General features: G+C 38.0%; 1 protein-coding gene and 1 pseudogene across 4 annotated transcripts in view; both read left to right on the top strand.

The window, feature by feature from the left end:
• CDK6 (cyclin dependent kinase 6) overlaps nt 1-25,819 on the top strand; it is a 212,262-nt gene that overhangs the window by 9,590 nt on the left and 176,853 nt on the right. The gene's annotated exons all lie outside the window — the stretch shown is intronic.
• LOC102429765 lies at nt 8,889-14,205 on the top strand (annotated as a pseudogene).

Genomic DNA, 25,819 nt, shown 5'->3' with positions numbered 1-25,819 from the left:
ATTTGGTAATAACTGATACTTTAAATAGCTATAGCTAAATACTAGTACAAGTAAATAATGTAGTTAAATAATTAAGTAATAATATTGAGTTCATTTTAGACAAAGAACAATAGGAAGAATCTAAGTGCTTGGTATTTGTCTGACGAGTGAACTAAGATGCCATAATGTCGCTCTGGCATCTACTACTCATTTAATGAAATAAACACCATAATACTTGAAAATTAGGAAGCAAAGCAACCTCCAGACATATAAACAAATATGTTACCCATGCGTCTGGAAGTAATTGCTCCATTATTACTATTCTCATGACATTCTGATGAGCGTTTGTCGTTTTAGGAAGGAAGTTAAGAGCTTTCTGGAGTGATCGATCATAGCGGAGATGAAATCTGGGTGCAGGAGGCTTGGTGATAGGAGCAGGTAGTGTGTGTAGTGTTGGGCTTTGTTGAAGGGCCAGGAGGCAGCACTGAACATGGGCACTGGTGGTTGGTAAGAAGCATGCCTACATAAAGGTCACCATTTGAGTAATGATCTATAGATGGTAAGTCTGCTGGGGCAGGCAGGTCAGCAGTCAGAGGGATGGGTTTTATAAGACTCCCCGGGCAGTTGTTTTGAATATCACCAGTTGCTGTCATAGTTGATTTTGTTTTACCAGCTGTGCACATAGCTGCTCTCCACTGAGAGGTGAAGTAAAGTCACCTTAGGGTATGTGACAGGAATCTGTGTGAGTGTACAGGAGTAACTGGAAGTCCATTTGGGATAGGTTAATTACTAAACATTTAGAAGTTTACCTAAATTTGGGCAACTGCTGGCTTTGTCATTTATGTAGCCATTTTAATTCTTGATTCTTATTACCTGGCCTTCCTAAAGGATTTTAGTTCAATAGAATTAGAATCAAAGTATAAGAATTTTGGAATTGGAAGGGGTCTTAGATTTAACTTAGTCCAACCCCCTTTGGTCTATGTGGGAATTGTTTTGTGAATGCATAAAAGAATTGTCTTATTTTTAGTCAGCTGTTTTATTCCACATTTATATACATCGTAGCTACAAACTGAGGAGAGCTAAAGTTCAAATACAGGTTTATATCCAATGTCAACAGGACAGGATGACTAATGTTCATTACATATCTGAAAACACTCCTTTGGGCTATAAAAGTATTTTCAGTTTAATGATTTTATGTTTCCCCTGATGTGAGGACAAGGACTGGATCTTTTATATTCATGAATAATACAGTGCTCATAACTCTTAGCTGCCCAGTATATGTTTCCTGAATGAACGAAGTAAAATAAGTTAAATTATAAACCCTTCCAGTGAGAACTTTTCATCTTTCTGGAGTTGCCTACAGCATTAGCAAGTATTTCAGGCTAAACACTGAGAAGGAGGGAGATCAGTGGGTATTAACTGTAATGCATCTGCACACCAAGACTATTTAGAAAGAGCCTTCAAATACTAATTGATGTTTAAACTTTTCCTGTGACTCCATTTTTTGTCTTTAATACTGGCTTCTGCTATAATAGGATTTTCTTGTTTTCATTGTGTGGTTTGCTACATGTATTTTACAGGCAGTCTACTCTATTTCCCCTGAATGTGCTCCTTGCCATCCACCTCTGTGACTTTTTAAAAATTCTTTACTGTTTAAAGTATTACATATGTCTCCTTTTTCCCCCATTAACCTCTCTCCCCAGCCACTCCCACCCCCCAGCACATGCCCTCACTGTCTGTGTCCATTGGTTATGCTTATATGCATGCATACAAGTCCTTTTTGATCTCTTATCCCCCCCCCCCTTTTCCCCTACCTTCTCTCTGAAGTTTGATGGTCTGTTCGATGCTTCTATGTCTCTGGATCTATTTTGGTTCATCAGTTTATGTTGTTCATTATATTCCAAGAATGAATGAGATCAAGTGATACTTATTTTTCTCTGACTGGCTTATTTCACTTAGCATAATGCTCTCCAGGTCCATCCATGCTGTTTCAAATGGTAAGAATTCCTTCTTTTTTTATAGCAGCGTAGTATTTCATTATGTAGATGTACCACAGCTTTTTAATCCACTCATCTCCTGATGGGCACTTAGGCTGTTTCCAAATTTTAGCTTTGTAAATTGTGCTGCTATGAACATAGGGTATATATATATCCTTTCTGCTTGGTGTTTCTGATTTCCTGGGATATATTCCTAGAAATGGGATTATCGGGTCAAATGGAAGTTCCATTTTCAATTTTTTGAGAAAACTCCATAGTGGCTGCATCAGTCTGCATTCCCACCAGCAGTGCAGGAGGGTTCCTTTTTCTCCGCATCCTCACCAGCACTTGTCGTTTGTTGATTTGTTGATGATAGGCATTCTGTCAGGTGTGAGATGGTACCTCATTGTTGTTTTGATTTGCATCTCTTGGATGATTAGTGACTTTGAGCATGTTTTCATATGTCTCTGGGCCTTCTGTATGTCCACTTTTGAAAAGTGTCTATTTAGGTCCTTTGCCCATTTTTTGATTGGATTGTTTATCTTCCTTTTGTTACGTTGTATGAGTTCCCTATAAATTTTGGAGATTAAACCCTTTTCAGATATAATATTGGCAAATATGTTGGGCTCCTTACACAAACTTCATATTTTTGGATTCTTTTTTCTTTTTGCTCTTCTGGTTGAGTGGTTTTGCTTCCTCACATTTCAAATCATTGATTTAATTATCAGAATCCTTTACTGTTGAATCCCTGTTTATTATTCTTTATTTCAGTCAGTGTATGCTTAATTTCTGACTGGCCCTTTTCCATTTTTTGGAGAGGTTTCTAGAAGATTCTTGAGTAACCTTATAACCGTGGTTTTGAACTCTGTATCCAGTATTTTGCTTTCTTCCATATCTTCCATTTGTGACATGTTTCTTTGTCTCCGCATTTTGGCTGCTTCCCTGTGTTTATTTCTATGTATTGGGTAGAGCTGCTATGTCTCCTTGAGTTGGTAGAGTGGCCTTGTATAGTAGGTGTTCTACAGGGCCCAGTGGCTCAGCCTCCCCAGTCACCTGAGCTGGGCATTCCAGGTGCACCCCTTTGTGAGTTGTGAGCACAGTCTTGTTGTAGTTGAGACTTGATTGCTGTTGGTGTTACTGGGAGCAATTGACCTCCAGGCCAATTGGCTGTGAGGACCAGCTGCAACTACAGTGGGAGAGCTGCTGTGCAGGAGATACCCCTATGGAGCAGGACTTGCTTCAGTGGGACTTTGGTGTTAATTGAGTCTGCCCCTTGAGTGTGTTGCTTATGGATGTGTAGAGTTGTAATCTGGTATGGTCTGACACTAACCACTGGGTACATTGGCTCTTGGGTCTCCAGGGAGGTGCAAAGTCAGCCACTGCTTGGGGCCACTCAGCAGGAGCTACAGAGAGATCTGCAGATTCCTCCTCTTTGTATCGGGTTTGGAAGTGCCTAGATGAGGCCCAGCTGTCAAGCAAGGCAGGCTGGTGCTGGTGCCAGGTCTCGGGCCTTTTATTGATAGGTTTGGAACTCCCTAACCCAGCTGCCGCTTGTTGGAGAGATTTTAGCCTAAGCAAGGAGAGGCCATTCATATGCAAAAGCTGCTGCTCACAGCGTGGGTGGGGTTGTAAATTGGATGAGGCAGGGTCTTAGGGAATCACAAGGGTGGAGCAAACAGAAATGGCTGCCAGTCAGCCCTGTGACCGGGGAGGTCCCAGCATAGGAACAATGATCCCTGCAAGCACCTCCATCTGGAGAAAGCTGTCTCCAAGTTCCTGCTCTGATGCCAGACAATCCAGTTCCTCCTCGTATGTGTCTGTGTTCCCCAGAACCTCGCTCTGGTGGTGGAGCTCAGAGGAAGCAGGACCTTGTAAGTTCAGTTTGTGGTGCCGGCCTTTTAAAAGGAACAGCTGGGTCTCCAGCAGCCTCTGTGTCACTGAGCCCCAATCCATACTGGTTTTTATAGCCCATAGTTCTTACTGACAGTAGGGACTTCTTTTCCCAGCTCTGGGACCCTGGGCTAGGGGGCTGGTGTGGGGCTGGCTCCTCCGGGCAGCCTCCGCAGAGATCTCCCTCCCAGTTAAAAAAGCTGCACATGTGGGTGCCAGACCAGCGCAATCCATGCCTCCGCACCTCCTACCAGTCTCAGTGTGTTTTCTTCTTTACTTCTCTGGTTGTAGGATTTCCATTCAGCCAGCTTTCCAGCAGTTCTGGATAATGGTTGTTTTGTATTTTACTTGTAATTTTGATGTGATTGTGGGAGGCGGCACAGGTACTCGCCAAATACACCTCTGTGACTTTAATTGGGCCTAATCTCCGGCAGTGCCCCTCCCTGTACCACTGTTTCCACCTGTTGAAATGCTACCCATCCTTCATGGCCAAGCTCTGATGCCACTTTCATTTTCCTTTGGTGGTATATTCCTTAATACCTCCTTTTGATAAAACTTCTGCTTTATGACACTGAGTATATCTCTGCCCCCATATATTATTATGTCTATTATAAAAGATAAAATGTTAATCTTCCTTCTAACCACCCTCTTCTGATCCTCTACCCTTCCATACCCCAATTGTAAGCCCTTGAGACAGGATGTATCTTGTGGTCATGGCTGTTTACATTCTGCATCCATTGGAAATAAAATGAAAATAAGAATGCATGAATAATGGAAGGAGGTCCGGATATTAAGGTGGGAACTATATGGAGTGTTTCCATCACATGAATGTTAATACTAAGGAGTGTCAGATAAAGGGGGGAATGGATCTGTATATTGGATTACACTTAGTTGGTTCCTGGGAAGAATAGAGTACTGAACAGAGAACATTTCATTTTGTTTTACTCCAATATAGTTTATATTAAAGAAAGTTTTAAATTTAAGTCATTCCCATAGTTAATGAACTGTACAATCTTGCACTTAATTCCATATACTGTAAAGACGACACTAACATTAGGAAACATGCACACATTCAGTAAAAGTTGAAAATGATTTGAACATTTTTAAATGTAAGAATGTAAGGAATACATTTTAATCAATTGCTTGAATTCTTTTACTTTTATTTTTCCCCACTAATTTTAGTATCATTGGCTTTCTATACTGGAAAAACTCTTAGGAGGAGCAGAATTAAGTAAAACTTTCCTAATAATTTCTAAAAGAATGTCAAGATACTAAATCCCATTAAACTTTGTCTTCTGCGTCTTTTCATAATTTGTGTATGGAGAATTTGAATTCCATCTTGACAAACTGGTAGGTTTAGTTCAGAAGTCTTCCAGCCTGAACTAATTCTAGTCTCAACACATATGTGGTAGGTGTGTGTGTGTGTGTGTGTGTGTGTGTGTGTACATGTATGTATGTGCACGCAGTGCGCACTTAGAACAGTTGAATGCAGGGTCCCTAAAAGAAAGGACTGTTTTCTTGTGTTTAAAATTTTTTTAAATTTTTTGATTATAGTTGACATACAATATTATAGTAGTTTCAGGTGTACAACATGGTGATTAGACATTTATATAGCTTACGAATGATCACTCTGATAAGTCTAGTACCCATCTGACACCATACATATAGTTATTACAACCCATCTGACACCATATGTAGTAATTATAATATTATTGACTATATTCCCTATGCTATACTTTACATCTCCCTGACTGTTTTCATAACTGGCAATTTGCACATCTTAATCCCTTCCTCTTTTTCACACCCCCCTCCCCGAAAGCCAATCTCCATTTCCCTCTTATCTGGCAACCATCAAAATGTTCTTTGTGTCTATGATTTTTGTTTCTGTTTTGTTTATTTTATTTTTTAGATTCCACACATAAGTGAAATCATGTGGTATTTGTCTTTCTCTGTCTGACACTTCTCTTAGCATAATGCCCTCTAGGTCCGTTGATGTTGTTGCAGATGGCAAGATTTCATCCTTTTTTATGGCTGAGGTATATTCCTTTTTACATATGTACCACTTCTTTATCCATTCATCTATTGATGGACACTTAGGTTGCTGCCATATCTTGGCCATTGTAAATAATGTTGCAATGAACATAAGGATACATACATCTTTTTGAATTAGGTTTTGGGTTTCTTCCAATAAATACCCAGAAGTGGAATGGCTGGGTTCTTCCTTTTCTCTTGTTACAGTATTTGTTTTAAAGTCTATTTTGTCTGATTGCTACCCTAGCTTTTTCCCCACGTTTGCATGAAATATCTTTTTCCATCCCTTTACTTTCAGTCTGTGTGTGTCTTTCGGCCTGAAGTGGGTCTCTTGTAGACACATATTTGCGGATCTTGTTTTCTTACTCATTTGGCCACCCTGGATCTTTTGATTGGAGCCTTTAATTGATTTACATTTAAAGTAATTATTGATTACTTTATGTAATTATTGCCATTTTATTATAATTTATTTTTTTCAAGAAGTACCTTTAACATATCTTATAATACTGATTTGGTAGTGAATTCCTTTAGCTTATGCTTGTATGGGAGTTTTCTTGTTTCTTGTCCCCAAGCATTTAGTATGGTGGCTGGCATCTTATAGCTCACAATAAATATTTGTGAATGAGTGAGTGCATGAATGAGTATGTGCCATCTAGGAATTCAGAATTGATTTCTTTTTTTTGGTCAGAATTGAGTAACAATGTTTGAAAGCACATTTAAGTTCTATAATATTCAATAAGTATTTATTTTATTTTTTTTAATTTTTTTAAAAATATATTTTATTGATTTTTTACAGAGAGGAAGGGAGAGGGATAGAGATTTAGAAACATCGATGAGAGAGAAACATCGATCAGCTGCCTCCTGCACACTCCCCACTGGGGATGTGCCAGCAACCAAGGTACATGCCCTTGACCGGAATCGAACCCGGGACCCTTCAGTCCACAGGCCGATGCTCTATCCACTGAGCCAAACCGGTTAGGGCAATAAGTATTTATTGATTATCTTATATACTCAATATTTTATTAAAGGTAACTGACAGTGATCACAGAAAGTACCTACATCTTGAAATGTTTACCAAAAAAATGGTATTAGGTCTAGAGTTTATTTCAAAATGAGGTATAGATGAAACAAGCTGATCATTGCTGAAGCTGTGGAAGTTCCTTGTGGATGTTTGTAAAGGAGTTAGAATGCTTTGATTCTATCCTCATTCTTCCATCTATTAACTGAGTGATCTAGATAAATTCCTTTATGTCTCTTAACTGTGGTTTTCTCCATAATAGGGATTACTACTACTCTTTTGACCTTAGAGCATTGCAATGATCAAATAAAATTATGTATATAAAGATCAACTATTATACAGATCTAAGGTATTATTAACAACAGGAATTCCTCTCCTCAAGTAGTTTATAATTTTGTGGAGGAAACTGACATGTATACAGATATCTGTATTGCTGATTGGAAGTACTCCTCCCCTACACAGTGTTAAAGTATGAATGGAGCTAGGTGTTTCTGAAAAGATGTGTATTGGATTTATATTAATAATAGTAAAATACAGTCTTTAATCTTGGTAGTTGGCATCCCGTTTACCCAATCTGTATGCTATTCATTAACAGATTTATTGTAGGAGGGTCTGAGGACACAGTGCCCCTGAGAACATTGTCAGGATGGGTGGGAGCTTGCGGATTTCTTTTGTGTTTCACTATTCAGATTAACTCAAAGGAGAGTTGAATTCCTTGCTTGTTCTTTCTCCTCTTTTTTAAATTTTAAAATCTCAAACAGAATTATTCCTTTTTATGCCACACATTGGAATTTCTGCTTATTAATTTTCTGAGGCTCTTCTTATAGCATAACTGCCACGTGACTTGAAATTTTATTCCATGTACTCTATATTGAAGTCACTAAGAACTTCTGTCCACAAAGAAAAAAGTTTTCTTTCAGGGGCACTAATAGGTAGTGAGATACAGTAGTCCCCCCCTTATCCGAGTTTTGTCTTTAGTGGTTTCAGTTACCAGCGGTCAACCACCATCTGAAAATACAGAATGGAAAATTCCAAGAATAAACAATTCAGAACTTTTAAATCCTGCGCAGTCCTGAGTAGCGTGATGAATCTCGCGTCCTCCAACGTGGGATGTGAATCATCCCTTTGTCCAGTGTCTCCACGCTGTATGTGCTCCCCAACCTTTAGTCACCTAGTAGCTGTCTTGATTATCAGGTAGACTGTCACGGTATTACAGTGTTTATGTTCTGGTCACCCTTATTTTATTTACTAATGGCCCCAAAGCACAAGAATAGTGATGCTGACAATTCAGATATGCCAAGGAGAAGCCATAAAATGTTTCCTTTAAGTGAAAAAGTAAACGTTGTCAAGTTAATAAGGGAAAAAAAATTGTATGCTGAGGCTGCTACATCATTCACTTCACTTCATCTCATCATGTAGGCATTTTATCATCTTACATCATCACAAGAGGAAGAGGGGTGAGTATAGTACAATAACATATTTTGAGAGAGAGAGACCATATTCACATAATTTTTATTTAGTGTATTGTAATAATTGTTGTGTTTAATATTGTTGTTAATCTCTTGTTCTGCCTAATATGTTAGTTAAACTTTAGGGATGAATATTTAACAAAAATATAGTATATATAGGGTTCGATACTATCCATGGTTGCAGACATCCACTGGGGGTCTTGGAATCTATCCCCTATGGATAAGGGTGGAGGACTACTGCATCTTTTTTCTTTGCTGCTTTTTATTGCTAAGCAATGTCATAATTTCTTTTAGATATTCCTAATGGTTAGTAGGAAACATTTACTTTGCCTAAAATGCTTTCTTTTTAGAAGATATAAAGCAGGGGTCCTCAAACTTTTTAAACAGGGAGCCAGTTCACTGTCCCTCAGACAGTTGGAGGGCTGGACTATAGTTTAAAAAAAAACTATGAACAAATTCCTATGCACACAGCGGCGGCAAAAACACCCGGCGGGCCGGATAAATGTTTTCGGTGGGCCGCATGTGGCCCACGGGCCGTAGTTTGAGGACCCCTGATAAAGCATAAAGTTGGGTTAACAGTTAACACCTATTCTGCAACAGAACAGGATAAACAACCAACATCTTTGCATTTCAAGGGCAGACTTTCAAACTTGAGGTTATTGGTTCTGACCAATACATTTTAAAACTTATTAGTGGAATACAAGAAACAGAATGGTAAGTTGGGAGATTTAGATGATGTCGTCTACATTCCAACCCTGTAGAATCACTTAAAGAAGTTATTAAATAGCCTTGGGTAAAAATGGTATGTTTTCTTGTTGTGCCATGAGAAACCAAGAGACTGATTAGAGATTGGGCTAGAACAGCCTCCCAGAGCTAATCAAGAATGGAGTGTATTAAAATATGGGAATCCTCTTAAAGAACAGGTAAAGAATCCCTTCTTTGAAATAACACATTTTTTACACATTAAGTCACAAAAGAAAAGTTTTGATATCCTGCTAGTCATTACAAATTATTTTAAGTTCATGAGATTTAATCAGTGGTTATTTAGCTAACTATTAATCATTAGTCTAGAACTTGGGGTTGGTAATACCAGTTGGGTTCTCAACTAAACCAGTTAGTTTTTGCAAAGAGAAAAAAGGCTGTGCCCTGGCTGCTTTGGCTCAGTGGATAGAGCATTGGCCTGGGGACTGAAAGGTCCCGGGTTCGGTTCCGGTCAGGGACACTTGCCTGGGTAGGGGCCTATGGGAGGCAGCCGATCGATTATTCTCTCTCATCATTGATGTTTCTATCTCTCTTTCTCTCTCCCTTCCTTTCTGAAATGAATAAAAATATATATTTTTTAAAAACGCTATTTCGGAGGCATTACTCTCTACTCCTTAAAAGTTGGCTGTTTAGAGAGATGGCATTAATCTCAAAGAGAGCTATGTAAGAGCATGGTTGACTCACTGGTTGGTACCAATTCCTAATCCTAGAGAAACAGGACTTTTGAGATGAGTCAAGAGTAGCATCTTTGTTCATGAAAAATTAGTTTTTCCCCGCTTTAGCTGATGAAATAAAATTAAGAAATAATTCCATCATTAGGCAAAGAAAGAATGGTCTAGAGATGTATTTTGTGACATGAAGGGACCACATATACTCATTAAAAGGAGAGAAGAAGGTAGCAGAAGATGAGCTAAGTTGAGGTAGAGGTGAGAAATGAAAGTTGGTGAAGATGAAACATGGCTTCAGAACCTGGAATTGCTATGGACAGGGTGGCAAAAGTAGTTTACAGTTGTAAGTATACAAAACAGTTTATTCTTGTATTATTATTTATTAATATATTATTTTCCATGTGAACAACTGGAAACCTACTTTTGCCCCACCCTGTATATCTGAAATTTCTTACACTTCAAAATCTGAGAACTGGTGATATAGATGAAAATGCTGTCATATATAGAAAGTCCTCAGTGCTATTCTTTTAGATCCGTAGTAGTAAAATGGTAAGGTTGTCTGATTTCTTATTCTTGAGAACTTTACAGTAGCACATCTTTACATTGTCCATTTTGCCTACCATGTCAATATGAAGTAATGCATAAATTAATATAGCATGTAGGCTACCCATTAGAACATAAGCTCCATGAGGGAAGGAATTTTTGTTTTGTTCACTGCTTTATCCTTAAAATCTAGAACAGTGCCTGACATACAGTTCAATAAATATCTGTTGAGTGACTGAGAGAATAGTTAAACTATAACTAAAGATTACTCTATTACAATAATTTTCTTGACAGTAAAAATGTTATTTTTTATTCACTCCTTGCTATTATTGCATTTAAAACTCTTTAGAAGATTATGTAGGTCTCTACTATGATAGTAAATTGGATTCTGAAATTGGATTTAAGAGCTATTTAATAATTTAATGATTAGTGAGTAGATTGGACACCAAGTATATCCTTTCTAAGCTAATTCATCCACTGATGTTTTATTAAGTTCTGACTATAATTTTAAACAAACAATATTAAGTGATATTTTAGATGGTCATATCATTTGTGGCAGAATTGATTTAGATATTTTGGTGGAAATTTTAAGACGGTTTCAAATTCTCTGGGTGGTGAAATTCTGTAAGGAAGATTGACTAACATACATTTCCTAAAGCAGCAATTTTCAACCTTTTTTTTATTATGACACACATAAAACCAATTATTAAAATTCAGTGGCACATCAAAAAAATGTATTATATTTTTTGCTGATCTGACCAAAAAAAAAAAAAACAGGTATAATTTTGATTCATACACACCAGACAGCTGTTGTGCTGGCTGTTGTCATTTTTTTTATTTGACAACCTAAGAGAAAAGAGGTCAATGCCTCTGATTAAATAGTCAGGTATTGCATGTTTAAAAAATTATTGCAGCACACCGGTGGAAAATAACTGTCCTCAAGAATTTGACACAAGGTGTAAAGCCCTGTATAAACAGCTACATTTGTCCTTATAAGTCGTGAGGCCCACATGGCCAGTCCCATCATGAACCTTGCCCCAATACTACTATTTGATGCTACCATTCCAACCACCTTCATTCTCTGCTTAGATTGGTTGATTGTAATCTTCTAAGGAGTCTGATATTACTTAGTCATGACCAGTTATAAAGAACAATATTAATAAAGAAGGAAGGAAAAAAAGAAAAAGAAGGGAGGAATAGAATAGAACAGAACAGAATAGAATGGAACGGAATGGAACCGAATGAAAATGTGTGGTGTTCCCAGCCAATTGTCAGGTATATTACAAGGAGTTACTAGAGGACCAAGGGATTTGTTTGCATTTTTAAAAAATTTAAAGTAATCGTGTTTTTCTGTTAAAGTACTTGTTCTTGATTAATGTTGCTGTGTAGTAAATTATTCCAAAATTTAGGGGCTTAAGACAAGCATTTTCTTATGCTCAAGGTTTCCCTGGGTGGGGAATTCAGACAAAGCACAGTGAGAATGGTGTATCTCTGCCCCATGATATCGAAGGCTTCAACTGGAAATGACACAGCAGCTGAGGGGTTGACTCATCCTGAGATGTTCTCACTATCAAGACTGGGTTTCCACTGCAGCTGAATGAGTTGTGGCGCTCACCATGCTCCTGTGACCGGGCACTGACAAGTTCAATTTGCTGGGCCTCTCGGAATCCGGACTCCCACAATGCCCTGGGCACTCCTGCTGGTGAAAAAAACATGTGAGAGGTTGGTACTAAGAAGTGCCTTTCCTGATGTCTCTGCTTCTTGGAACCGCTTCTAGAGCAGTCTCTGCTTTTGCCTTGCTTGCTGCCAGCTAGACTGTGACGACAGCACATCCACCCTCCACCTCTAGCCCAGACACCCCCATTTCTACTTAGAATCAAGAGAAAAGCTCTAAGTATCTGGCATTGCCCTAGTCTGCTTTAGTTTTTGAACAAAAAGTTTGCTGAAAAAAGTAAGATATCTTCTGCCAGGAAATCAAGGAGGAAAACAACAAAATCATTTTCTCGATTTTGCTCTAAACTGCTGCATCTGTCTATGCCAAACTAATCAATACCGATTGCACCACCAAACTCCATTGCAAATTCAGCTGTGAGGAGATTCCCTTTCAGACAACTTTGCTGAGAGCAGCTTGGAAAATCGGTGTCCAGGGGTCTGCCACGTTTTCATGCTTGCATTTTGGGCTCAAAATTGGCACTGGGAAGGGGTTACTGAGGGCACAAGGCTGATTCCAGGCCCTCCTTTTAAACGTTCATCTACTTAAGATCCTAGGATTTCTCTAAAAAAAACACCAAAACCTCTTTGAATTAACAGTTTCATTCTGTGAATTTCTAGTGGGAGATGTTTTCCTTGATATCGACACCACAATTTTCCATGTACTTTTAAGGCAGGGAGTGGGGGAAACGTATTTTGGAGGGGACGTTTTCATCATCATTTTACAGTTTTATCAGTTCAGCATTTTTTTTTTGGTAGTAGTTTGTTGTTGTGTTTTGAGGAGGGTTGGGTTTGTTGGTTTCACTGAAAAATTTAACTACCTGTAAAATCTAAACATGCTTGTTAGTGTCCCACCGATTTGGGACACAAAATGGCTAACACTGGAAGTATATAGAGAGTTCCAAAGGGGGACCTGCTCACGGCCAGACACAGAATGTAAATTTGCACATCCTTCGAAAAGCTGCCAAGTTGAAAATGGACGAGTAATCGCCTGCTTTGATTCATTGAAAGGTCGTTGCTCCAGGGAGAACTACAAATATCTGCACCCACTCCCACACTTAAAAACACAGTTGGAGATAAATGAGCGCAATAACTTGATTCAGCAGAACATGGCCATGTTGGCCCAGCAAGTCCAACTAGCCAATGCCATGATGCCCGGTGCCCCATTACAACCCGTGCCAATGTTTTCAGTTGCACTCAGCTTAGCCACCAGTGCATCAGCAGCCTTTAATCCCTACCTGGGACCTGTCTTCCCAAGCCTGGTTCCAGCAGAGATCTTGCCGACTGCACCCATGTTGGTTACAGGGAACCCTGGGGTCCCTGTCCCTGCAGCTGCTGCAGCTGCAGCACAGAAATTAATGCGGACAGACTTGAGGTATGTAGAGCGTACCAGCGTGGCAATTGCAACCGAGGGGAAAACGATTGTCGGTTTGCTCATCCTGCTGACAGCACAATGATTGACACCAATGACAACACCGTCACCGTGTGTATGGATTACATCAAAGGGAGATGCTCTCGGGAAAAGTGCAAATACTTTCATCCTCCCGCACATCTGCAAGCCAAGATCAAGGCTGCCCAATGCCAGGTCAACCAGGCTGCAGCAGCACAGGCTGCAGCCACCGCAGCTGCCATGACTCAGTCGGCTGTCAAATCACTGAAGCGACCCCTCGAGGCAACCTTTGACCTGGGAATTCCTCAAGCTGTACTTCCCCCATTACCAAAGAGGCCTGCTCTTGAAAAAACCAACGGTGCCACCGCAGTCTTTAACACTGGCATTTTCCAATACCAACAGGTCTAGCCAACATGCAGTTACAACAGCATACAGCATTTCTCCCACCAGGCTCATTATTGTGCATGACACCCGCTACGAGTGTTGTTCCCATGGTGCACGATGCTACGCCAGCCACTGTGTCCGCAACAACATCTGCCACAAGTGTTCCCTTCGCTGCAACAGCCACAGCCAACCAGATACCCATAATATCTGCCGAACATCTGACGAGCCACAAGTATGTTACCCAGATGTAGAATTTTCATCACTAAACAATCATACTAAAGAGGAAAGGACAGTGTGCTTGGTTAGAGGAAAGGACGAGGTCATTAGCCATATTGTATATACCGTCCAGCAACCCCCACAAAAACCCCTCATCCACAAGACATCCACATATTGCATGTTAACCAGAAGAGAAGACAACATGGAAACCCACTGCACACTGTTGCCTATACACTTTGTACATTTAATTGATATTCGTGCTGAGGTGATATACCTGTCTATAAAAGAAAAAGAAAAAAAAGACTGGGTTTCACGTGCACAGCTTGATAAAGGCTGAGACCTGGGCTGGGACCTGGGCTGGGGCTGTGGACCAAAGCACCTGTACCTTGCCTCTCCATGTGGCCCAGGCTTCCTCTCAGCATCAAGACTTCAAAGTAGTTGGACTTACATGCTGCCTCCTGGCTCCAAAAGCCAGGCAGTGTTCCCAGGAACAGGTAATGTCATTTCTGCCACATTCTGTTGGTTAGAAGTGAGTTCAAAGATTCAGGGGAGGGGACATACAGTATCTCTTGTTGGAAAGAGTGTTAAAAGAACTTGTAATCATGACATTAGTATTTAGTGATTAGTACCAAGGGTTTTATAATAAAAAAGCAAGGTTCCTGCCCAACTATTCCTATTCTCAGTACTCAGATACAACATGTTTTAACTGTTTTTGGTGTTTCTGGTAGTTTCCTTCATAAGTCTAGATAATGTGCTATGCTCTATTTCTTGATATTTAAACTTCAGATAATATCTATTGATTTCCTACTCTGAAAGATGGATATTTAGCTCATCAGTACTACTCCCTATTCATCTCCTTCAACTTTTGTTAGATAGGGATATTTTTATTTCATATAATAATTTTAAATACAATTTTATATTTAAACATCATATTTTTGTTCTTGCACTTTTGGCAGATCTCTTGATTTTCCATTTAGTAAGAGGAAGAATATTTTATCTCCCTAATCTTTCTTCCAGCTCTATACTCCCTCTAACATCAGAACTTCTATCAGGTACTTTACTAAAGTTGTTACAAGTTGTTAAACAGTTGCCTCTGTTCTACAACCACAATTGCAGGCCCAATGGTACCATGCTATGAGGTCATAGGAAGCCCTTTCTTAAATACAGACATCTAGATTCTGTTTTGTTATTCTGCATCGCTTTTTGAAAATTATAAACCTATGCCCTAACCAGTTTGGCTCAGTGGATAGAGCGTCGGCCTGCGGTCTGAAGGGTCCCAGGTTCGATTCTGGTCAAGGGCATGTACCTTGGTTGCGGGCACATCCCCAGTAGGTGGTGTGCAGGAGGCAGCTGATCGATATTTCTCTCTCATCTATGTTTCTAACTCTCTATCCCTCTCCCTTCCTCTCCGTAAAAAAATCAATAAAATATATTTAAAATAATAATAATGAAAATAATAAAAATAATAGAAAAAAATTATAACCTATTTTACATGGTCTTATTCAGACCATGGCTTTCTTGTAGTTTATTTTTCCTGGAGTCTATAATTACCTTTGTATTTTTTTCTTGCACAGTTTGCCGTTATCACAGCCTAAACTTTTTTTCCGAACTCTTCATCATACCATCTATTTCTATTGACTTATCTCATTTCCTGAAGTTTCTTTGATGTTTTGGTGTACTCTGGGCTGTTTATTTACTGGGCCTGATGACCAGTTGTCTTCCTGGGACTTTTTGGTCTGCTCCTCTGGGTTGGAGCCACTCATTCCTGCATCATGGCTCGTCCTTTTCAGTGGTTCACACCCTAGTTTTGCTAGTGTACATTTGTGAGTAATTTTCTAAGGAATTGTGTATAAGAGATAAACTTTTTGAACCCTTACTTATTTGGAAACGTTTTTATTGTCCTTCACATTTGATTATGGTTTGACTGTTTTTAGAAGTCAGTATGAAAAAATTTACCACAGAACCTAAACACTGTTGTTCTCTCTGTATAGAGTGTGTCATTGAGTAATCATCTGCCAATATGATTTTCTAATTAATTTTTCATCACTTTTTTGTCTGGGAGCTGCTATGTTCTTCAGAAATAGGTGTCTAGGTATGATGCTTTTTAAAATTCCATTTGCTGGGCATTTCGTGGGATCTCTCTCTGTGCAGATTAATTTATTTTATTTTTAAAAATTGCTTCTTCCTCTCTATTCTCTTCATTCTTTCTGAGGTTCTCCTGTTAGGTAGATTTTCCATCTTTCAGTTTGGGACTTCTTAGTGTCAAAGTTCAATCTCACAGATTGGACCTCTATGTGTCTTACCTTCTTTTCCTCTATTTTCTAACTATTTTATTTGGTTTTGTTTTACTCTATATGCTAAAGAAATCTTTTATATTACTTTCCAAACATCTAATAAATTCACCCTTTTGACAGTTATTTTAACTTCAAAACACCCTTCTTTTTTTGTTCCCTTGTTTTGTTTTGTTTTTAAGCATCCTATCCTATTTACATGGGTGTAACATATCCTTGAATTGCTCTACATTTTTATGAAGTTCTTCAAATTATTTCTGGTTTAGTCAGTGTTTAGTTTTTAACTATTGTTTTTCTTGTTGCTAGATTCCTGAAATGCCTGATGATGTTTTAGATAGCCTTTTGCTTTTTAAAAAAATTAAGCTTATTGAGTTATAATTTCTATACAGTAAAGACATCCATGTTAAGACTATTTTTTTATGAGTTCTGACAAATTTATACACCCATATAACCACCATCATGATTAAGATGTAAGACACTTCTCTTACCCCAAAAGTTCCCTCAAGCCCCTATCCTCTTCTTCACCTGGACCCCTGACAACCACTAATGTTCTATTATTAGATATCTGTCCTTTCTAGAGTTTCATGTACATGGGGTTGAAGAGTATTGTGTTCTTTTGTACCTGACTTTCACAAATATTTCTGAGGTTCATTCATGTTGTTGACTGTTTCAGTAATTCCTTCTTTTCTATTATATACATTTGCCACAATATGTTTATCTATTCACCTATTGATGTTACTTGTGATGCTTCCAGTTGGGGTTATTGTAAATAAAATGGCTAAGAACATTCATTCATGTACAGATCTTTGTGTTGGTATGATGTGCTTTCATTTCATCTGGGTAAATACTTAGAAGTGGTTTGTTGGCTAATATGGCAGATGTATGTTTAATTTAAAAAAAAAAACTGCCAGTCTTTTCCAAACTGGTCTACCATTTTATATCTCCACCAGCAACATATGAAGGTTTTATTTGATTTGCATCCTAGGCAATACTTAGGGTATTGTCAGCCTTTTAAATTTTAACCATTGTATTTTAGGTGTGAACTGATATCACATTGTGGTTTTAATTTGCATTTACCTAATGACTAATGTTGACCATATTTTCATTTGCTTATTGTTCATTCTCTTACCTTCTTTGGGGAAGTTAAGTGTTTAAAAACGGGGTGCACCAAAAGGTCATTGGTTCCATTACTGGTCAGGGCACATACCCGGGTTGTGAGTTCAGTCCCCAGTAGGGGCATGCAGGAGACAGCTGATCGATGTTTCTCTCTTATCTATGTTTCTATCTCTCCCTCTCCTCTCTCTAAAGTAAATAAACATATTGAAAACTGGGTTACTCTGTTGCATGCCTACATTCTGGAATGTCTTTTATATTGCCTTTTTATTTTCTTAAGTGTCTCTCAAAGAAAAGATTTTAATTTTTCTAAAATCTAATTTAGCATTATTTTTTTGATGGCTTGTACTTTTTTTGGTATCCTATTTAAGAAATCTTTACTTTCCCCAGAGGCACATAGATTCCTTTATATGTTATATTCTAGAATTTTACAGTTTTTGCTTTTATGTTAAGTCCATAATACATTCACGTTAAATCTTTGCATGTGGCTTGAGGTAAGAGTCAAAGTTCAATTTTTTTCCTGTATGGGTATCCAGCTGTTCTAGCCCCATTTGTTGAAAAGACTATGCTTCTTTATTTCCTTGGCATCTTTGCCAAAAATCAATTGACCATATACTAGTAAATGTGGGTCTATTTCTGGACTCTGTTCTGTTCCATTGGTTTATATATCTGTCTTTTTGCCAATGCCACGATATTTTGATTACTATAGATTTATAGTATGGCTTGAAATCAGGTAGCGTAAGTTTTCCAACTTTGTTCTTTTTCAAAATTGTTTTTGACATTTTGCCTGCTGAAATTTTGCTAAAGAATTTTTCCATTTATGTTTATGAAGAATATTGTTATGTAATTTTCTTTTTTCATAATGCCTCAGGTATTGGTTTTGGGATAATGTTCACCTCATAAAATGAGTTGATACAAGTTTCTAGCTCCTGAAGGATTTTCTGAAAGATTTTGTGTAGCATTAGTATTATTTCCTTCTTGCAAATTAATAGAATTTACCAATGTAGTCATCTGGACTGAGCATTTTCTTTATGGGAAAGTTTTAAATTACAAATTGTATTTCCTTAAAAGACATGAAGCCATATAGATTGAATCACTTTTTGTGATTTGTGTTTTTCAAGGAATTTGTATGTTTCATCTAGGTTTTTTATTTATTAATATAAAGTGTTTATCTTTATTCTCTTATGTTTTTTTAATGTCTATGGAATCTGTAGTAATGTCTCCTTTTGTTTCTGATATTGGTAATTTGTATGTTCTGCCTTTGTTTTTCTTGACAATACAGGTAACAGTCTTATCAATTTTATTGATGGTAAGCCAGTTTTGTGTTCATTAATTTCCTCTATCATTTGTCTATTCCATTGTTATTTACTATTGTTTTTATTTCCTTTTCCTACTTTGTGTTTAAGTTTTTAGTTTCTTAAGATAGAAGCTTAGCTCATTTCTGCAATCCTCTTCTCTTCTAATATAAAGTAGTTATATTGCTTTATTTGCTTCCCACAGATTTTGATATATTGTAGTTCCATTTTCATTGCATTCAAAACATTTTAACCTTATTTTGGTGATTTCTTCATTGACCTGTGAATTATTTAGATTTGTGTTTTTAAATATCCAAACATGTACAGGATTTTTCAAGTACATTTCTGTCTAATTGAATTCTATTGTGATCCAAGAACAATTCTATTTTATTTTAATCCTTTAAAAATTTCGTAAGTCTTGTTTTGGTCCATATAATCTACCTTGGTACAGGTTTCATTTGATTCATTTTTAATGTTTCTTAATTTCCCCCTCATTATGTTCATGTTTTCCTTTAAGTCTTTGCGCATATTCATAGTATTTATAGTAGTTGCTTTACTGTCTTTGTCTGCTGTTCCATAATCTTTGTTATTTCTGGGTCTATTTCTATTGACTGATTTTTCTCCTGGTTATGGGCTATATTTTTTCTGTATGTCTGCATGTCTAGTGCTTTTTTATTGGATGCCGAACATTGAGAATATTATATTGTTCACTGCTGGCTTTTCTTCTATTTCTTTAAAGATGTTGGACTTTGTTCTGATGGGCAGTGAAGTTACTTGTGGTTCAGTTTGATCCCTCCAAGGCTTCTTTTTATTTATTTATTTTTTTATGGGGAGGGCTATAGTATAGGCTTTACTGTAGGGCTAGTTTAGGTCCACTGCTAAGGCATTAATCTTTTACGGTTTCTCTTCTTTGGCTGCTGAGAACTAGAAAGATTTCTTGCCCTATGTGAGCTCTAGGAATCATTCCGTTTACAACTCTCCTCAGAAGCAGTCTTTTGCCTGGCCTTGTGCGGTTTCCCATGTGATTTCGAAGCACTTTTTCTGGGTAGCTCTTTCTTCAGTACTGTCTCACAAATTTTAGTTACCTCAGCTTCCTTGTCTTCTCAGCTCTACCTGCTCAACTCACCGAAACTGTAGGCCTCACAGGGAGTTCCTTCTCCTTGTGCCTGTGGTCTGGAAATTGCCTCCAAGCAGAGAGCTAGGGCAGCTTATTTCCCCATTTGTTTCCCTTTTCTCAGGGATCACAGTTCTATACTACCTATAGTCCAGTGTCTGAAAACAGGTGTTTCATATGTTTGTCCAGTTCCGAGTTGTTCATAGCAGCAGGAAAGTCTGAACCCTCTTGCTCTCCTACTGCCTTGTGTGTCCATTAGTTTTTATAAAAACTGAGTAGGTATGACTGTGAAATAGGACTTCATAGCTTTCCCTAGGGCAGTGGCTTCCATTCCATTACAAATATTTGAGCATGCCACTGATAATTCACGAACATAAAAGTGATAATACATATACAGATATATATTAAAATGCACAAAACTAACGATTTTGAAATGAGGTTAAAATGCCTATAATAAAAAGTATTTTCTTAATGTGTCTCCTGGATTATATGTTCTGCACTTTGGACACCACTGTAACTTTGGTGACTTTCTCCATCAATTTCTTCCACCAACTGACTTCTATTTATTTTTTATCATCCAGAAAAATCACTCAGCTCTCCTCTTTTTTTTGACGGGGGGGAAGGATACCTGTCTGTACTTATGGATTTACTTCTTTTACTTCCGTAGTATCTGAGAAAGACTACAGGCAAATATTTGTGATACCTCTGCCCTTATGAACTGGAAGGCCATCTGATATCTTTCTTAAAATAAATTTTTGAATAATTAAAATGTCATCATTTCTTGTAGTTCAATTTGCTTTCCTGAATGAAGTAGAGGGTGGAGCGGCCTCAGAATTGCTTATAAACTGCAAGAGGTTTTTGTTTTTGTTGTTTTTAATGCAGCAGTCTTTAAATTTGGATATGCCAAAGGGCCTGTAACCCAAAGTAATAAGTAGTCTGCATATTTCACTAGGAATGAAAAAATTAAGAACCAGCTGCTTTGGAAAAATATGGGAATCATGTGAGATAGACTTCTCCCCTATTTATGTTACATTCCTTAATTTGGGGGAGCTACAAATAAAGAAAGAGTACTATCTCATTCTTCAATTGCTTGTTGTGCCTGGCTATCTAAATTCATTGTTATTCTAGGTTTTCATACTGTTAGTATACCATCCCTAAAGCCAACAGCTGGCATAAACCTAATATGATATATTGGGAATATTAACCAATTGATTTTTCTTAGGAGAGACAAAGTGGAAAAAAATAAGCCCACTATTAATTCTTTGCAGGAATTTCCCATGTCTGGTGATTTAAAAGAGTAAGTTCTGCATGTAAATGAATCATTGCAAGCTTAATTGAAGCTGGTTGGATATTCAAGATTACTCAATGTGGTATGTTTTTGATGGAGATAGGAAGTAAAAGAGCAAGGTCTATAAGATTTGTGTGTGTGTGTGTGTGAAGACTCAGCCAGTCATTTAATGTTTCTCACTGAGGCTCATCAAGGTATCTCACTGAGGCTCATCAAGGTATCTATTGCTTGTTAGCTGTTTTAAGGGGAAATTTACCCCCACGTTCCTCCCCTCCCCAAATAGCTAATTATATACTGGAAGTTTCAGTACATTGTTCTCAGTTTGTGAAGTCAGCATATTTCTGGAAGCGCACTGTGAATGTAGTTCTTAGCTGCACTGATGCTTTTGTTTCTCCATCTCTGCAGCCAGCACTGTACTGTAAGGACACAGTTCTATCGCTATTTTTCCCTCACATTTGATGTGGTAGTTTGCATACAGCTGCAGAGTAGACAGTTACCTTTGAAAGGAACATTTGGCTGCTCTAATTTGATTAAAGAAAACCACCTCAATCATTTCTAAACTGAGAACGTTTTCATTTTAACTTGGCAGTAGGAGTTGGGAATGTACTCACTGCACTTAGATATGTGGGGGAGCAGACAGGGGACAAAACCAACAGCTTGAATGAAGAAAGCTTTGGTGCAATTTTTTCTTTTTGAGGCAAGCAGTGTTATATGGGATTGATTCTCTTTCTCTTTCCCTTGCAAATTTTCTGGAGCCATGATTTTCACCTCCATCTTCTTTTCACGGTTATTTTCTCAGTAATTCCAATAAACCTATTTTGGCAGCGGTAGATTGCCAGCCTAATAGGATTTGAAGGACTTTGAGGTTCTTAAAAATTATCCCATGTTTATATAGAAACAGAACCCCAAATCATAAATGACTATGCATCCATCACATGCGCTTTCTTGGCTACTGTTGGGAATGGACTGAAAGGCCATGGGTACGTAGACCAAGGTTGGAAATGTAGTTGTATGTAGCTTGTGTAGAAGAAAATTGCTCCCCGTCAGACGCCTGTAGCCCTAGTGCTGGGCATTTATCTCACATAACGTGTATTTGCTTCTGAGATAGAAGTTCTAATCGCTCGGTTGTGTATGACAGTTGAAAATTTATTCTGCTGATTGTGGCGTGGCATCAACTTTATACATATGTTATTGCAAATGCTTGAACACGGGCTTAATATCTGTAGGTTAGACCATGAACAAATTCACGAACCATAATTTCATAATTTAATATATGGTGTTTTGGGAAAAGTACTATCCTGGTATTTCAGATTTTAAAATTTGAGCATGAAATTTTAAAAAGTTTGAGGGCACACATGGGGTCTTGGAAACAAAACCACATTATTATTTATTGACCCTTGGATATTATTGATAACCTAAGAGTGGAGTTCAAATGTGGGTTCACATTCTCTTTCTACGATGTGACTCTATGACTTGGCCATATTATGCTTCTTACCGCTAAGCTTCAGTTTCTTATTTTGTAAAATTAGGACACATATTAAATGTGTTTAGGTTCCTGTTATGTGCTCGACACTTGGCACATATTTAGTTACCTCACTGCCTCGTTCTCTCCTCCTTGGTACAACCACTCAGCTACTTGGAATGTTTTGAAGAAGAGTGATTTTCTTCTGAACTCAATAAAGTCCTCTTCAAATTCTAACGTTACGTGCGTCTTTTATAATCTTGAAATGAAATTATTAAGTCCAGTAGGAATCTGTCTGGTCTGCCTAGTATTCCTATAGATAACAAACCACAGTTGCAAGACCTGGGTATTGTGAACATGGGAACTGTTCAGTAATGTTTGTTGGATAGACTTAGGTTGTCATCTTGAATTCTTTTCCATCTTCTGCCATCTTTAGATGCTAGAATCATCTCCACATTTCATCATAAGACTTAATGCACTTGAAGTCACTCTAGTCTGCTTTTTTGAGAGCCAAGAGCAGTCTTTCTGTTTTGTTTTTATATACAGTAGAAAAGTATAAATCTTTTCAGTCACTTTAATGTCATCTAAGTGTACAAAATGGTAAAGGAACTACAAAGATGATTGCCCAAAGGCCTCTGGATCTGGGAACTCAAGGTTTTTCTAGTAGATAAAACTTGGTAAATGTTATTAAATCCCTCACTAGCTCACAATGCTTATTTGTCCCATAATATAACTGAATAATTTACTGCAATGCAATAAAATATTGCAAAAAGTAATACTTGCTGTTTTTGTTTTGTTCCTTTACCACAATTATAACATTAAGTAGAATTTAGAAAATTGATTGCTAGTGTTTGAGGAAAAGTTGATTTTATTTGAATAGGTGTTTGGAGACCTGTGGGGATTCTGCAGAAAAATGCTAAATGCTGATTTTTTTGTGTCACTTTGAACTTCCTTTTTTCTCGATAAAGTATCATTGTGATATTTCTCATATATAATTTTTTTTAATAAAAGTTTACTTTTAGATAGCACAGTACCGTTGAATCCTGTTAGTGTTCCCAGGTTTATTGTCTTGTGTGGACCCTAACCTGGGTGCAATGTACACATTCAAATTCAATGAAATTATTGAACATTTTTAATGAAATACATAGACGCTAGACTAAGACCCAGGGTTTGTTTTATTTTATTTAGAAACTAGAGGCCCAGTCCCTCAGCCTGGCCTGCACCCTCTCGCAATCCCGAACCCCTCAGGGGATGTCCGACTGCCGGTTTAGGCTGGATCCTGCAGGGATCCCTCTCTCAATCCGGGACCGCTGGCTATTAACTGCTCACCTGCCTGCCTGCCTGATCATCCCTAACCTCTCTGCCTGCCTGCCTGTCTGATCACCCCTAACTGCTCACCTGCCTGCCTGATCGCCCCTAACCACCTCTGCCTCAGCCCCCGCCACTGCGGCTTTGTCCAGAAAGATGTCTGGAATGACGTCCGGAAGGTCGTTCGGCTGTTCAGTCTAATTAGCATATTACGCTTTTATTATTATAGATAATGAAAGTGTCATACCTTTTTGCATGACTGAAGCACACTTACTTCTTAGTAACATAGTTACTCTCACAGCAGGAGTAATGGAAGTGAGGAAGATTGTTTTTCCCATTTTGTAGATAAAGAAATTGACACAGAATTTAAATGACCTGTCAAAGGTCACCTGACTCCTGGTGTTATTTCTCCTATTTTAGAGTTTTCTATCTAGTATTACAAGTGTTTTAGTTATGCAAAGATCATTTGAATATGACTGTTCCGTTAAGTGCTGTTTGGTAATTAAATACACATAAACTGAATGCTGAAAAAGGCATGCCAATTATTTGAGGAGGAAACTCTTCTGTTATCAGAAACAAGAGGTATAATCACTTAATTCTGACAGATATTAAATTCCATATGTGTGTGTTAATTTTATTTATTTCTTTTGTTAATTTTATTTTTTAAATGGTTTGTTGTAATAGCCATAAGTAGAGACAGATACACATGGAATGAGAACTGTTACATGATGTTATTTGTTATTCATGTTGCTCCTCAACTTGGGGCATTCAGCTCTCCGTTACCTACCCTAGCCCAGTGAGAAAAGGAAGGAAGAGTGACAGGTCAAAGGAAGTATGCTCTCCTCTGAATCTGGCACCTGAAGTGCTGACAGCAGTGTCACTTGGGCTAACGATGACTCAGCACTTCCTGGTTTCTCTTTGCAGCCCTGCTCAGGCTAATAATATTCAATGACCTTGGTCCACATTGAGGGTGTCAGGGAACCTTGGGTTTCCTCATCATCAAAAATTTGAAATCAGAAATCATTCCTTCCTTTTGGTTTTTAATTAATTAATGGTATTAAGTATAAACCATTAAACTCCACGCTGGATTAGGTTATATTTTGGGGGGGGGGGAGTCTTTTATCTTTTTTATATTTTATTGAATTTATTGGGGGACATTGGTTAATGAAATTATATAGGTTTCAGATGTACAATTCTGTAATACATCATCTGTATATTGTATTGTGTGTTCACTGACCAAAGTCACGTCTCCTTTACTATCCACTACCTCCCTCCACCCCCCTTTCCCTCTGTTAATCACCAGATTGTTGTCTGTGTCCATGAGTTTATTTTTTCCTTAATTTCTTCACCTTTTTCACCCAGTCCCCCAAATTCCTCTCCTCTGCCAGCTGTCAGTCTGTTCTCTGTATCTGTGAGTCTGTTTCTGTTTTGTTTGTTAGTTTATTTTGTTCATCAGATTCCACATATGACTGAAATCATAAGGTACTTGTCTTTCTCTGGCTCACTTACTTCTGTAGGTAAAATAAGGACCTGCTCTCCAGGTCCATCTATGCTGACGCAAAGGGTAAGATTTTCTTCATTTTTATGGCCAAGTGGTATTCTATTGTGTAAATGTGGCACAGCTTTTTTTCCCACTCATCTATTGATGGGCATGTGGGCTGCTTCCAAATCTTGGCTATTGTGAATAATGCTGCAATGAACATAGGGGTGTATATATTCTTTCAGATCAGTGTTTCAGGTTTCTTCAGATGTAGTCCCAGAAATGGAATCGCTGGGTCATAAGACAGTTCCATAATGCTTTCCACAGTGGCTGCACCAGTCTGCATTTCTACCAGTAGTGCAAGAGGGTTCGCTTTGGCCACATCCTCGCCAGCACTTGCTGTTTGTTGGTCTATTGATAGCCATTCTGACA

Source organism: Myotis lucifugus, unplaced genomic scaffold (genome assembly GCF_000147115.1).
Source record: "Myotis lucifugus unplaced genomic scaffold, Myoluc2.0 scaffold_15, whole genome shotgun sequence".
Classification (NCBI taxonomy): domain Eukaryota; kingdom Metazoa; phylum Chordata; class Mammalia; order Chiroptera; family Vespertilionidae; genus Myotis; species Myotis lucifugus.
Note: the sequence above shows the minus strand (reverse complement) of the source record. Positions and strands in the feature narration are given on the sequence as shown.